Genomic DNA, 6,000 nt, shown 5'->3' with positions numbered 1-6,000 from the left:
AAGAACGATAGTAACGAGGCTGAAATAAAAGGCGTCACTAATTAATTGTCACTAATTGGTGCCTAGTTGAAATATTTTCTTTTCTTTAACCTGCCTTTGTGAAAAGGTCCTAAGTATGGATCGAGGCACACAATGCACAGTGTGTGCTCTTGGAGCCTTTCCAGAGGCAATTCTCCCGATGTCTGTTGCTGACAAAGACACACTCATAAAGTTTCCGTGCAGCATCGGTGGCATGGATGAGGTGCCAGCACCTAGCAGGGACAGCTATCCCAATATGGGGGCAGCTACCTTGTTGCATCAGTCCCAGGTATCTTCCTGGACAGAGCTGCAGGCTGGTCAATGTGTGTTGACAAGACAGTTCCCTGACCTGTCCGGTCATGACTCCCAATCTGGGGCTTGACCACTCACAACACTCACTTTCTGGATTGGCCTGTGGCTTTTCCACTCCTGAAGTGCCTCTCTGTGGAAGAAGAGACATATCATGAAAAAGAATGATTATGAGAAAAATTGGATCTTCTTAGTGATGCCAACATGGTAGACTTAGCTCTGGCTATATGCAAAAACGGTTCTATGGTATCCCTTATGCTTTGAGAGGAAAAACAACTCCACTTGTCGAACAACTCAAATGGCTTCCCGCAGTGACAGAACTATTTGTGAGCATGTTTGAGGATCTAGAAACTACTAGGCAGATGCAGTCAACCAGGATAGTTGGACGCTACCTTGCAGGCAAGCATGGCTTTAGGCAGGAGTGTTAGATGTACTCTACAGATCTGAATGATGAGACTGGAAATTACTCATGAGAGCAAGAAATCTTCACTTTTTTTAGAGTTTTGGTTCCAGGCATAGATAAATGCTGTAGTTCACTCTGGGGAAAACTGGCCTCTGAAATCTTCATGCAGAACTGGGTGTAGCCGTGGAAGACTTTACAAGGCTAGGAGACCATGGGCAATAATTCTGTGAGTTCTCCACTCCAGCGTCCTCAGCAGAGGACATGGCTCATTCATTGGCCTGTGTTCATTTTTTCAATCATCTCAAAGGCTGGGATAATATTATCCATCTCCTCCTTTACCAGCTATAGTACCTTAGTGCAATTCGGACAATGTCTCAACATAATTTTCACTCTTGGACCACTGCTGTCATAACAAAGAAGTCAGGGATTGCCTGTGGGTATGGAAGAGCTAGTAAAAGTTACAAAGCAGGTGTCTTACAGATGTAAAGACCCAGTTACAGAACTTGTTGGTATGCTTGTATGATAACCTTGTATGGTAACCCTGATTTTGATGGGGCTCAGGAAAAGCCAGAAGTGTGTCAGTGCTTGTGAGAGACCTGACTTCATAGAAAATGGCCATCTTGTCGTATCTGAGACTCTTTTCTGTATCCACCAGCATGTCAGCATTCATGTGTTATCAGCAGATAAACTGGAAAATAAATTTCTGGTTTCTTTAATAACTCAGTTGTGACATATGATGCTTTTCTGGATGCATTCTTGTGAGAAAGAATGTGATGTTTCTGAAAACAGACACTTGAGAGGGCATGTGATGTTTAGAAAGAATATAAATAGAACCCCACAAAGAGAGAGAGGACATTGTTATGCCGTGCAACACTTCCTGGTCTTTGGTCTTCACTTTGTAGAGAGAAAGAACTTCTCGTGGTGTTCTGGCTGATTCTGGCTACTTCCCCTGACTCCTGCCGATTCAGTGGAGTCTTGCTGTTTCTGCTGGATCATGTTGCCACTACTGACTCATGTTTGGCGTTTGCTATTGCGCTGCACTGCTGGTATCCTGATAAGGAGGAGTGGAATCTCCCCAAGTAACTCCTTTTTTTTTTTCTTTCGAGACAGGGTTTCTCTGTGTAGCCCTGGCTGTCCTGGAACTCACTCTGTAGACCAGGCTGGCCTCGAACTCAGAAATCCGCCTGCCTCTGCCTCCTGAGTGCTGGGATTAAAGGCATGCACTGCCATTTCCTGGCCACACTCTTCCTAATTACCCCAACACAGCCCATCACATCTCTTTCCCAAGTAACAACTTCTAAACAGGCCTACAACTCCCTTTTCCTATTAATCTTCTCCCCCCCCCCACCTCCCTATCTCTGGTTGGTGTGTTAGAAAGAAGGTTGAAGTGTTTAAGAATCCTAACTAAAGCCAGGCAGTGATGGCATTGTAACAGCCATGCTCACTCAAGCAAGTGGCTGAGAACACTAACTTTTTTTGTTTTTTTTTTAAAGAAGCTAGTGCTGGTCATGAATATTAAGAAGAAATTTAATCAGAAGAGCAGGTAAGAAAGAGGCTCTTAACTGGGAAACTCAATATTAAAGAACTATAATGAAAAGCAAGGATCCAGCAATACCTCTCCTGGGCATATATCCAGAAGATGTCCCAACCGGTAAAAAGGACACATGCTCCACTATGTTCATAGCAGCCCTATTTATAATAGCCAGAAGCTGGAAAGAACCCAGATGTCCCTCAACAGAGGAATGGATACAGAAATTATGGTACATTTACACAATGGAGTACTACTCAGCTATTAAAAAGAATGAATTTATGAAATTCCTAGCCAAATGGATGGACCTGGAGGGCATCATCTTGAGTGAGGTAACACAATCACAAAAGAACTCACACAATATGTATTCACTGATAAGTGGATATTAGCCCAAAACTTAGGATACCCAAGATATAAGATACAATTTGCTAAACGCATGAAACTCAAGAAGAATGAAGACCAAAGTGTGGACACTGTGCCCCTTCTTAGAATTGGGAACAAAACACCCAGGGAAGGAGTTACAGAGACAAAGTTCGTAGCTGTGATGAAAGGATGGACCATTTAGAGACTGCCGTATCCAGGGATCCATCTCATAAGCAGCTTCTAAACGCTGACACCATTGCATACACTAGCAAGATTTTACTGAAAGGACCCAAATATAGCTGTCTCTTGTGAGACGATGCCAGGGCCTAGCAAACACAGGAGTGGATGTTCACAGTCAGCTATTGGATGTATCACAGGGCTCCCAATGGAGAAGCTAGAGAAAGTACCCAAGGAGCTAAAGGGATCTGCAACCCTATTGTTGGAACAACATGATGTACTAACCAGAACCCCGGAGCTCTTGTCTCTAGCTGCATATGTATCGAAAGATGGCCTAGTCGGCCATCACTGGAAAGAGAGGCCCATTGGACTTGCAAACTTTATATGCCCCAATATAGGGGAATGCCAGGGCCAAAAGAATGGGAATGGGTGGGTAGGGAAGTGGGGGGGCGCTATGGGGGACTTTTGGGATAGCATTGGAAATGTAATTGAGGAAAATATGTAATAAAAATATTAAAAATTTAAAAAAAAAAGAAAAGCAAGAGTAAAAGGAATAAAGATGTAATTATCATCATAAAAGGGTGGCATGAGTTTTAGATGCAATTAACTTAACATGTTAGCTATTCTTCTTCTTCTTCTTCTTCTTCTTCTTCTTCTTCTTCTTCTTCTTCTTCTTCTTCTTCTTCTTCTTCTTCTCTTCCTTCTCTTCCTCCTCCTCCTCCTCTTTCTCCTCCTCCTTCTTTTTTTTTTGTTGTTTTGTATTTTGTTTTTTCGAGACAGGGTTTCTCTGTATAGCCTTGGCTGTCCTGGAACTCACTTTGTAGACCAGGCTGGCCTTGAACTCAGAAATCCACCTGCCTCTGCCTCCCGAGTGCTGGGATTAAAGGTGTGTGCCACCACGCCCGGCTTCTCCTCCTCCTTCTTTTCATTAAACTTAATTTCCTTTTATCAGAGGTTTGGTCTTCAACTCTCAGTAATCATATGAGAATAATAGGAAATAAACGACATGCTCAGTGCAGGGAGGCTTGGGAATGGGGGTCTCAGAGAAGATCTGCCACCATTCTGTGAGAAGCACCTGGACACCCCTGAATTCCATCAGAAAGTGCAAAGAAGCTGTGTTTCAAGTTGAGAAACCTGCTGGAGAGATGAATGAGAAAGGCAGACATGGTGTCTTAGTAGGGTCTCCATTGCTATGAAGAGACAACATGACCATGGCAACTCTTATAAAGGACAACATTTAACTGGGGCTGGCTTATAGTTTCAGAGGTTCAGTCCATTATCACCGTGGCAGGAAGCATGGCATCAGTGCAGGCAGACCTGGTGCTATTGGACCTGAGAGTTCTACATCTTGACTTGAAAGGAACAGATTGGGTCTGTCTTCAGCCGACAGCCAGGAGGAGACTATCTTTAACATTGGGCAGAAATTGAGCATATATACATACATATATATATATATATATATATATATATATATATCCTCAAAGGCCACCTCCACAGTGACATATTTCCTCCAACAAAGCCATGCCTACTCCAATAAGGCCACACCTACTACTAGTGCACTTCCTGTGGGCCAAGCATTCAAACGTACGAGCCTATGGGAGCCAACCTATTCAAGCCATCAGATGTGGATAGCTTCGGGTAGCCTTTGACATTGATAGATAGTTATTTCTGAATGTCTCCTCTGAACTTTCACCTTGACCTCTAAAGGCCTCTCCTCTCAGTCAACTACATTGTGAGGGGGGACAATTTATATGTTTATAAGTTGTAGGGCACTCAGAGAATGAAGACTTTGTGAGGATACTTTCTGAGGTTGGTCTGTAGACAGGTGAACACAGAGGAGGCCACACTGGGAAAGGTTTCAGAGTCAAGAACATTAAAATATGTAGACTGAAAGTTCTCATGAAATTTGATTGGGAGTAGACTTCATTTCCAATAACTGTAGCTAGGTTAAAAACTAGATATCACAAGACAGTAACTGTTATGGATCATGTTGACATACAATATTAAGCTACTGTGTCACTTTGGGAGGCAGCCTCATCTGTCCTCCATGATGTAGCTGTCTGGAGGCAGCATTTCCAATATGTCCCTGGTAGGAGCAAGGAGTAGGCTGGTGACCACTTTTTGGTGCATTTCCTTTTGTGCAAACATTGTTTTTGTGCTCTTGAGACTATGTGTGGGTACATGAAGGGATCTTCAGTAAATGGAGAGCATGTGCAGTCAACACAGGAGATCAGGAAGTACCCCTGGCCTCCAGTTTCATGTTTGAGCTTGGCCATGGTTGAAGAAGAAAGCCTCACTCATCCACTGGGGCAGGTCCTCAGGAACTGGCATTAGATCTTCTCTTAAGTCTATTGTAAACCTGGAGCTTAGTCTCTGGCCTAAATTACAAGTTCATGAAGATAAGATTCGTGGTTATCTATTTCTGTATCTTGGATTCTGACACATGGTTGTTCTTCAACTGAGATTTGCAAACAAGTAAATTATACACATGACTCTTCTCAATTTGATAATTGAATAATCTCATTTCAATGTTTCATAGCATAATTGTACAGGCAGAAGGAAGAGAGAAGTTGAGGATCCTAGGTAACCAATGAGAACTAGGAAGGATGCTCCTGGCCTATTCTGGTAACATTCTACAGAAACCAGTACTGACTTCTGTGATGGCTACTGTCCATGAATCTTTCTCTTTGGAAATGAAAATGCCTCTTTGAGATTTAGACGTCCTATTATAAATATAAGTGGAATTTCAAATACAACAAACTTCAAATGCTTCTCTATTCTATTTGATAAGATATGGGAGCTTCTAAGTTCAGAATTTTCAAAGGCAAGTTTTCATACGTCTTAGTGTTGTAACATTTTATTAGGGCAAGAAATCTCTTTGGTATATTTGAGCTCACCCCCTACAGTCTGTAGAGAGCTGTTCCCAGGAGTTGTTTTTAAAGGACCTTTATTAATCAATATTTTCATGGTACCTGCTCAAGTTCATTTTAGTTTTGCTTTATAACATTCAAATCTGCTGACTCATGGTTAGAGCACTGACTACGATTCCCCCCTTCCTCTGCGATGTTTTGATGACTCCTTAGTGTCAAGATGAAAATCAAATTCTCTTTTCCTTCTCCAGTGTCAGCAATTGTGGCTGATTATAGTCTTCTGAAATTTTATTATCATTTCAGGTACAATTAAGTACCCAATCTACTCACAT

General features: G+C 42.3%; 1 pseudogene; it reads left to right on the top strand.

Annotated features, from left to right (window-relative positions):
• The first annotated feature begins 420 nt into the window (after positions 1-420).
• LOC110308962 (eukaryotic translation initiation factor 3 subunit E pseudogene) lies at positions 421-1,460 on the top strand (annotated as a pseudogene).
• The last annotated feature ends 4,540 nt before the right edge of the window (positions 1,461-6,000 follow it).

The sequence above is a fragment of the Mus caroli genome, unplaced genomic scaffold (assembly GCF_978045245.1).
Source record: "Mus caroli unplaced genomic scaffold, Mus_caroli_1 scaffold_12, whole genome shotgun sequence".
In the NCBI taxonomy this organism is placed as follows: domain Eukaryota; kingdom Metazoa; phylum Chordata; class Mammalia; order Rodentia; family Muridae; genus Mus; species Mus caroli.
Note: the sequence above shows the minus strand (reverse complement) of the source record. Positions and strands in the feature narration are given on the sequence as shown.